Source organism: Sander lucioperca, chromosome 14 (assembly GCF_008315115.2).
Source record: "Sander lucioperca isolate FBNREF2018 chromosome 14, SLUC_FBN_1.2, whole genome shotgun sequence".
NCBI lineage: Eukaryota > Metazoa > Chordata > Actinopteri > Perciformes > Percidae > Sander > Sander lucioperca.
Window position 1 is genome coordinate 20,889,121 of NC_050186.1, and position 9,964 is coordinate 20,899,084.

The window sequence follows — 9,964 nt, forward strand, 5'->3', positions numbered from 1 at the left end:
CACAAGCATGACACACACATTATCTGCATCTGCCAGTCACGAGGGTCAACACCACCCAAAATTCTCATTACAGAGAGGAACAATCTTATAAAACATATATGATACGGGAGGCTGTTACGTGGAGGGAGGATCCAGACCAGTGTCCAGTCTCAGTGCTGCTGTATGTCTGGAAATAATCATACAACTATAAAAACAAAATGTCTTCAGCTTCAGTACAGTCATTGACCAAGTCATCTAGGATGTCTCAAAGTTAAACATCCTTTCCCTTTTTAAATCATTCCCTTCTGCTCTGCCACTCCCTGGTCACTGTTTGGGCTAAGGGCATGCTGTAATTTGCTCTAAAGAAAGAAATACATTAATACTAAATGTGAGTTTAAAATAGAGTGCTGGGAAAAGGAGAGCAGTAGAGCTCAGAACAGAAGAGATATACTGTAAGTAAACATGTTATAAAGGTACACTCTCCACAGATATATGAATATTTGAGGGATTTATTGTGTTTGAGGTCAGATTTTATCATGCTATCCGAGGTGGAAAAGGTGTGGTGACATTTTCCAGCATTGTAATGTTTTTGTAACCTTGGTGAAGAGACAACTTGCAAGATGTAGGTTTTGTGTAAATGTTGGGGCTGTAAGAATACTATATTATATTCAATACTACAGATATACAGATAAACAGCTTTAGTCCAGTAAACTTAGGTTGTCTTTCAGACTGGAATTAAATAACAGTTAAGCAGTTGTAATGGTCTCAATTGTGATAGGTGATACGGGTATATAAGGAGCTATTCGTTCGTCATATTGTTGTTTAGATATTTAGAAGGAGAAGTGGTGGATTTGTTCAGTTTTAACAGATCACATGTGTTTAAATCTAAGGCAGAACTGAGGCAAACAGCAACAGCTAATGATCACTGTTGACATTTGTTTTGCTGCACAGACAGGCTGAAAGCTTTGACCATTTGAAAAGAAATAGCAAATGTTCTATCAAGATCTTTTCTGATACAGTCTGAAGTGTCCTGACGCAGTTAACACCAGCCAGCTGGTGCTCCCTTTGAGCTAGAAGGGAAGCTAGCCTTTTCTCATAATTTGATACCTAGAGCTCAACCAATAATAATATTAAAACCATAGTGCCATACAGTACATGTCCACTGATAAGTAAGAAAATTCACAACAGAAAAAAGACAAATTTACAGTATATTTATATAGAAACTGTGTCAGTCCTACATTGTTTGTCCACCAGACTCAGTACATGTATCGCTAACTAGTAGTTTATAACCCAGTCCAATGCAATCTTTATTAAAAATGTTTGCCCTTTATGTATGTATGCATTTATGTTAAAAAAAAAAGTATTGGCTAATGTATTGTACTGGTTAATAGACCTTTTTTTACAGCAGACATTTTGACATGTCATGGTAGGAAAAGCACAGGTGTCATTAATAAAATTATTAATAGGTGCATTCCACTTAAGAAGGTCCTGCTATAGTGCTTACTAGAATAGCTTACTGGGACACATAATGGAACCGAGCCATCGTTAATGTTATCAATTTCACTTGGGCTTTTCCTACTACGACAAGTTAAAATGTCTGTTGTGAAAAAGGTCTTTTACTGTACTGATTTTCAACTCTAAAGTATTAGCATCGGTTGTAGAAATACAGTATTAAATAAAATATATAGACATATATGCGACTTTGAGCTGGTCTGGTTTGAGATCAGTACTCCAACTAACCCTGAATCCTGGATATCTTTTTCGACCTGTTTCTTTTTAAACATGTTTATGAACCAAATTCTGCCCCAAACTGCACATAGAATTGACCAAATAATATCGTTTCAAGACAGCTCTTTTGGACAGGGTAGTTTGCATGTAGGGCCCTATCCCTGCAAAACTCAAAGTCAGTTAAAGCGTTTCAAAAATGTATAGTAGTGTTTGATGTATCTTAAAAGTGAAATACTTCATATGATTATTGCAAAACAAAACCACTTTATGTTATTTTGTTGGAAACCCCAACCAGATTTCATTAAAGAAACCACATATTTTGTAACGGATGTGAGGTCAGTCCATGTCGGGAGCTGTTCCTCTCTCTCTCTCTCTCTCTCTCTCTCTCTCTGTCGTCAGATATGTTTGACCATTACCTCATCCAGAGCAGGCTTCGGTTCCTGTGTCATTATGTGCTTTAGGTTACAGACGATAGCTGGGAATTACACCATCAGTTGTCAGACGTATTGTGTGTGTGTGTGTGTGTGTGTGTGTGTCCGTGTCCATCCGTCCGTGTATTGTGCTGCTGTTTCCTTTCTGAAACTTGAATCCATTCATCTAGTTTACTACTGCTGCTCACATTTGTCTCTGTACAGGCCTCAGTGTGTGTTTGTGTCTGTTGGTGTTGTAAAAATGTGTGTGTTGAGAGGGTCTCAGAGGTTTGCTCTTTGCGACTGTAACACCTGCAGGCCAGACATTAAACATTCAACAACTCAGCAGTATGGCTCCTGAACACTCCTCTAATAATAGAAGCTCTACCTTCACCTTCCAGTGAATGGCCCTGGACTCTGAATTGTGTGTGTGTGTATGTGTGTTAGATGATTTTCTTTCTGTAAATCAACTAATCGATTAGTCAAAAACAAAAAATAATCCTAATACATAGATAGAACGAGAAATTAACAACACACAAGTTTCTGTTGCAGTGGATACAGCATCATTAAAGTGTTAGTCTATATCCTTGACGTTCCACTTCCAGGATTGCTCCGGTGCTGCAGGAAATTCTGCCGGATGCACGTATTTTCCGTTTCCTTCCGCTTTCTTTGTGTTGGAATTTTAAATTTGGTGGATTTATGAGGACTATGGTAAACTGATCCTCATATCTCTGCAGGGTAAATTGAGACAGCTAGCTAGACTATCTGTCCAATCTGAGTTTTCTCTCGCACAGTTTTTGATGATGATTGTGATTGGGTTAAAGAAATGCCAATAAACCAGAGCACTTTTTCCTCCCATCCTGCAATGCTGGAGTAGCCAGACCCTCCTCCTCTTCAGCGTGTTGATGGTATGGCAAAGCGAGACTATTAAAGTGATGATATGTAAATTGGCAAACTGTGTGATCTAATTTCCACTGTAAAAGGGTGTGTAAACGTCAACAGTAAATATTTATTCTCCCATGCACACATTGTATTCTATTCAAATTAATTTGGCATTCACATTAGGGCGTAAGAAGCAAAACCTTAAGGGTAAGCTGCATCATGCACACACACACACACACACACACACACACACACACACACTGACAGACAGTGTGCAGATCGAGTGTGTGTGTTGAGTCAGATTCCTAGGAAGAGCAGGCCATCATGTTTGGTTGCCAGGGTGGGTTTTCCACAGAAGTAATAAGAACTGCTTCCATTAGAATAGATTAGATTTGTTGTCATTACAGTACAGTTTCACCCAACTAGTTTACTGGAAGTGTTGATTTTCTCATGAACAAAACAACATTAATGAAAGTGAAACAGCTTCTGTTTTTTTAATGTTTGCATGTTGTCACAGTCCACACTGACGTTTTATATTATAATAAACCAGCAGTGTGTGAAAATCTTTTCATCATTATTTCATCTTTTCTGATGACATATTTATCCGTTCCAGCGGGTGTGGTTGATGGAACTGTTCTTTCTTTTTGATTGTAAGAGAAAACTAGCAATGGTTTTAGCTTTGAGTGTTTGGATTTGAATATATTGGTTTTGTGTGTTTATATGAACTCAGAAAACTTGAATGGTAGAGCATAAGATGTTCAGAGCGAATATGAGGTATTTATTTGCTCTTGCCCAGTTTCCCGCTTACTGTTTCAGAGAAAGGCTGGGAGCTCTGCCAGCTAAGTTCCTGTCTGTTGTAAACATACATGAGTGTGAGAAATAGTTTAGTTTATAGGTATGCTAGCGGCATTGCTCTGGGGATGGCAGCGCACCACTTTGGTCCTGAACTAAAATATTTGAACAACTATGTGATGAATTGCCATGACATTTGGTACACACTTTTATCTCCTCCTCAAGATGATTTGTAATAACTTTGGTGACTTAACTTTTCAACTAGAGCCATCACCAGGTCAAAAATGTGTCCAATACTTTGCTTTATGATCAAATAAATGCAAAACTGAACATCAACATGTTAGCATTGTCACATGCTAACGTGCTAGCTAAGTACAAGTTCACAGAGCTGCTTAGAAAGTTAATTTGGGAATAATCTAAATATTCACTCAAAATGTGTTTGACAACAAAGTTCACTTTTTTCTGGAGCTTGCAGTTGCATCTCACAGTCCTCATCAGCCAGTTGGAGTTTGCTCAGTTGTCTTAGTGAGTGAGCCGACTTCAATTTGCTATTAAAGACTGTGAGATGTGGTTGAACGCTTTGGAAAAGAGCCAGTAAGATTATTGTGGAAACATTTTTATTTATTTTATCTCTGCAGATGATCTTTGGCATGTCTTTTTGTTTTTGACAGTTTTACACTTGAGAATGAAAGTAAGAGAGAGAAGGGATCGGCTAAAACATTTCCTGGTTGGACGTAAACTGAGGATGTTTTAGTTTTTACCTTAAACTGTTTCCTTTGTTTCCACCAACGTCCCATCAACATTACTACAGTTGTACTAAGCAGGCCTCAGGTGTTACAGTACATGTTTGTGTGTCTAACTGTTGGATGTTGACCCTAACCCTTTCTGAATGATTAATTAGTTCATTCCTAATTTGTGTGGGAGGATTCTGTAGCGAGGTCACCTAGAATGCCATGAAGCAACACTGAAGCTTGAGGCCGGCACTTGGTTCTCTCTGCTCTAATGTGTCATTATAACCCAGTTAATCAGTCGGGATATCTAATCTGCATCACTCACATGGTCCTTCTGCTCACTGGAAGTAGCCTTGACTTGTGTGTGTGTGTGTGTGTGTGTGTGTGTGTGTGTGTGTTCCTGTGTTTTTTCTACGAGGACCAAATGTTCTCACAGAGAGCCTCTAACGTGAGGACGGTTTGCTTGACCTCTCTTCTTTAAGAGCGGGAACATTTAACCACTAATAATGATGCTGTGCATTTTGTGCTGGTGATCTATGTGCTCCAATAAAACTTATAACCACCTCATGGGCTGGGGGATGCCAGTCTATCCACGACATTCCACTTCCGGGATTGCTCCATTGCCACCGGAAATTCCGCTGGATGTCACTCTTTTCGGCCGGATATCCTTTGTGCTGTAACTTTAAACTCCGGTGGATTTATGAGGACTATGGTTAACTGCTCCTCAGATCTCTGCAGGGTAAATCCAGACAGCTAGCTAGACTATCTGTCCAATCTGAGTTTTCTGTTGCACTACTAAAACAACTTTTGCCTTCCTGAGGCTATTTTGCAGCGGCACCGAGGCTTTGCCCGATGCTTAGCGCCAGCCATGACGATTGTGATTGGTTTAAAGAAATGCCAATAAACCAGAGCACATATTTCTCCCATCCCGGAATGCTGTGTGGAGTAGCCAGACCCTCCTGTCTAGCAAAGCGAGACTAGGCGATGCCTTACAACGGCTACTTTACTGTTGTTGGGTTAAGTGCAGCTGAAACAACAAATTCCTCATAAAAAACTCTGGTCACAGGCTTTCATTAGCTACACTGCTTTCACTTCTATGTTGTCAGACTTAAAATAAAGTTCTTCTTCATCTGTGCATCTCCTACAAGCAATATATATATATTAGGGATGTAACGGTACGCAAAAATCACGGTTCGGTACGTACGTACCTCGGTTTTAAATTCACGGTTCGGTTCATTTTCGGTACAGTAAGGAAAATAAATGCAAACATTAAACTGCAGGTTGTTTATTACTATAAACTTTTTTTTAAGAATTTGTTTACACTTTTTAAAACACTTTTTAATAAAATATAATAAATAAAATATATATAAAATAAAAAAAGAAAAATACTGCTGCAAAGTTCTCCACTAAATAAAATACTCTCAGTCTCAAACCAATATCACATAATAAAATATAATGAAAAATATAAATAAATAACTATGGATTACAGTGCAGCATTACCAATCCCAGCTTGTCAACAACCGAGTATGGTCGTAGATCAGCTACTATAAAAACACCAATTGCTTTCGTTATTGCGTTGGCCCGATCGGAATTACCAGCAAAGGTCTGTTTAAATGCCAACGGGAGCTGCGTTTGAATTACGGTCGTTTTTTTCCTTGTAGTAGTGATGTTCACACTCGCGTGATGCCTTTTCAAGTGCGTTAAAGTGCCCTTATTATGAAAAAATCACTTTTTCTGGGATTTGGGGTGTTATTTTGTGTCTCTGGTGCTTCCACACACATACAAACTTTGAAAAAAATCCATCCATGCTGTTTAGAGTGAGATACGGTTTCTGAATGTGTCCTGCCTTCAGTCTCTGGGTGAGCTGTTCAAAATCGGCACGGCTTGTGACGTCACAAGCCGAAACGAGCAGGCTAACCGCAACCATTAGCTCGTAGTGTTAGCATGCTAACGCTATGGCTAACGCTAGCATGCTAACGCTAGCATGCTACCTCGTTCTCAATAGCAAAGCACTGCTACACAAGTTCACCATAATCTACAAAAGAACTACTTCCATGTGCGCCCTCATTTAGAAGTCTCCCAGCTAATCCTGCCTTGTAACTGACCAAAGTTGTAGAAACAGCCTTTCTTTTACTGTCTATGGAGCTAGCTAGCTGACATGATCTACATCTGAGCTACTGGGCATGTGCAGTGCAATCAAAGATAGTACAGACGAAGAAAAGAGGTCTCACTCTGTAGCTAAAACAGAGACCAGGTGAAAAGAGGATCCGCAGCAGTGAGAGAGAGCGGTGCAGTACAACACAAATATGGTGTTTTTTGAAAATTAAACCATGTAAACCTATTCTGGTACAACCTTAAAATACAATTATGAACCTGAAAATGAGCATAATATGGCTGCTTTAACAAGTTTGAAGTATTGCCAGAAACATACCCGATCATTCCTGAGCAACGTCGACACACTGCTTTCGTCTTATCGACTAGTCTTTGTCCGTTGACGTATTTCACTGGGAAACCGAAGCGTTCCCAAACAGGAGACCTTAATGATATGGGTGGCTGTTCAAGCTCCGGCTTGTCCGTACTGTCTATGGGCTTGTCTGCATTGGCCATGACGCTATCTAACGAGAGGCTGGGCTAAAGCGTGCCGTGTATGTTGTTGTACATCGCGCGGTGTGTGATTTTTATTTTTTTCCCCAAACCACTTCAGCAGAAATCCCGCCCTGCAGTCGATTTCATTGGTTTAGGTTACAGTGACGGCGGGTAGGTTTAGAGATCAGTGTTTGGTGTAGGCAATCTGTACAGTGATTGACAATAGACCAATGAAAACTTTAGAATCAGCTGCAGGGTGGGATTTGCGCTGAACGTGGAGACTTCCGCCACTTAATATGTTCGTTATATATATATATATATATATATATATATATATATATATATATATATATATATATATATATTTTTTATATATATATATATATATATATATATATATTTTTTTTTTTACCCCAAAGAGAATAGCTCTTCACCTTCTGCTTCTGACATTTGATTTTCGTATTGCCCGTCTGCTCTATGTTGTATATATTTGTATATTATTACTCTTCTACTCTGGACTCCACTGCATGACAGCTCCCCAAAAGTGAAGTTAAAATATTTCGATCACCTCCCTGGTGGCTGGCTGTCAGTTTAGGAAGCGCTTGATTTGATATGCAGGCACGCATTTTAAACAGCAATATCTCAGTCTATCATTTTCATTTAATTGTGAGTAGCCACAATCGTGATCGAGATTAATATTTGATTATTTGTGCAGCACTACCCTGAGTGTTTAAGTAATATTTAGATTCAGGACTTTTTCTTTTTTTAAAGATTATTTTTTGGGCTTTTCCGCCTTTATTTGACAGGACAGCTAGGTGAGAAAGGGGAGAGAGAGGGGCAAGACATGCAGGAAATCGTCACAGGTCGGATTCAAACCCTGGACCACTGCGTCGAGGAATAAACCTCTAATTATATGCGCGCCTGCTCTACCCACTGACCAACCCAGCCACAGGACTTTTACTTTTTAATAGAGTATTTTTTAAATATATTTTTGTGGTAATGCTACTTTATTCAAGTAAGAAATCAGAGTACTTCTTTTGTTCTATAAAACAAGCATTTATTTATTTAGCTTATAAGCATGGTGTGCTACGATATCTCTGTAGAAGCACGAGATGCAGATAGGGATGCATCTTTACAGCAGTCTCTAATTAGTTTCCTCCCCCACAAACACACACACACACACACACACTGACAGACAGACAGTGTGCAGATCAAGTGTGTGTGTTGAGTTGGGTTCCTGGGAAGAGCAGGCCATCATGTTTGGTTATCAGGGTGGTTTTTCCACAGAAGTAAGAGCTGCTTCCATTATCGGTAATATCAGTCTCATCATCAACTTGCCCCCATATGCACATGCCAAAATCAAACCACTTTGCTTACAAATAACACGGTAACCCGTTTTAATGTCGGTGGCCCTGCTGTTCAGAAAATGTTTCTTGTAGGTGTGTGAAATAGTGACAGTAAACAATAAGTACTTCATGTTCTATGTGACAGTACAGTTTCACCCAACTAGTTGAAGTGATTTTCTCATGAACAAAACAACATTAATGCAAGTGAAACAGCCACACTGAGTGTAAGATAAAACTAGCAATGGTTTTAGCTTGTGTGTTTTTGATGTATCTTTACAGCAGGGTCAGGGTTTACTTTGTTACCCCAGTGACTGCTAGCTGATGGTCTCTAATTAGTTCCCTCTCCCCAAACACACGCATGCACGCACACGCACGCACGTACACACACAAACACACACACACACACACACACACACACACACACACACTTCACACACACACACACACACACACTATTAGCTCCTGCGTTGAGAAGGGGACCACCTGGTCGTCCAGAGACTGTCGGCCCCTGGCTCTCAGATTAGCAGAGTTTTAGTCAGTATCGCTACAAACAGTCTAAGCCGAGCCGTCTGTTGGACCGTGGCTTTCTGTGGAGCTGTCTGTTCATGTTAAAACAAAGTCATCAGTCACTTAGACTACAGGCTTTTAGCTGATGCTCTTATCCAAAGTGATAAAATGCTCTTGAACACTGAGTGCAACAACAGGATAATCAGTTTAGTCTGATTTGTGAAACAATAGAAAGAGATTACTATTTTTTTGTTCTGTGTGACTGCAGTGAGTGACTTTAAATCAAAATATGTGTGTGCTTTTGGTTGATATACATAATATTTTGCGACTAAAACATGCTGGTGAATTGGTTTGCCGAGGCATATTTAGTTTTCTGGGCTTGGTTTCACATGCGAGTGTGGCAGTAGAAAGTAAAAGTTCAGAGGCAGAGCAGCCTCACGAGTTTCCTGGGAATCAACAAAGACAATAAACAGCAGCGGAAAGAAAAGACATGTAATAAATAATGTGTTTGGCAGAATGGAGAGAACATAATGGTTTAATTATGTGACCGCAAAAAGGGTGCAGTGTGTCACTGACAGTGGTGAAAGTACATTATCAAATACTGCACTTATGTTCAACTCTGACATACTTGTACATTATTTTAGTATTTTATGCTACTTTGCACTTCTACTTCACTTCATTTCACTAAATAAAGGTTATCCTTTTGGCAGCTGGAGTTCCAAGTTACTGTTCACATTTAGATTTTACATAAATAAATATGATGTAAATGGACTGCATATATATATATATATAGTGCTTTTCTAATCTTAACAACTACTCAAAGCGCTTTTACACAGTACAGGAACCATTCACCATTCACACATCATACACTGAGGCCGAGGCTGCCGTATAAGGTGCCACCTGCTCATCAGATAAACATTCACACACATTTACACGCCGATGGCGTAGCATCGGGAGCAATTCAGGGTTCAGTGTCTTGCCCAAGGACCCTTTGACATAGGAC

General features: G+C 39.5%; 1 protein-coding gene across 2 annotated transcripts in view; it reads left to right on the forward strand.

The window, feature by feature from the left end:
* rnf19b (ring finger protein 19B) overlaps nt 1-9,964 on the forward strand; it is a 35,217-nt gene that overhangs the window by 443 nt on the left and 24,810 nt on the right. The gene's annotated exons all lie outside the window — the stretch shown is intronic.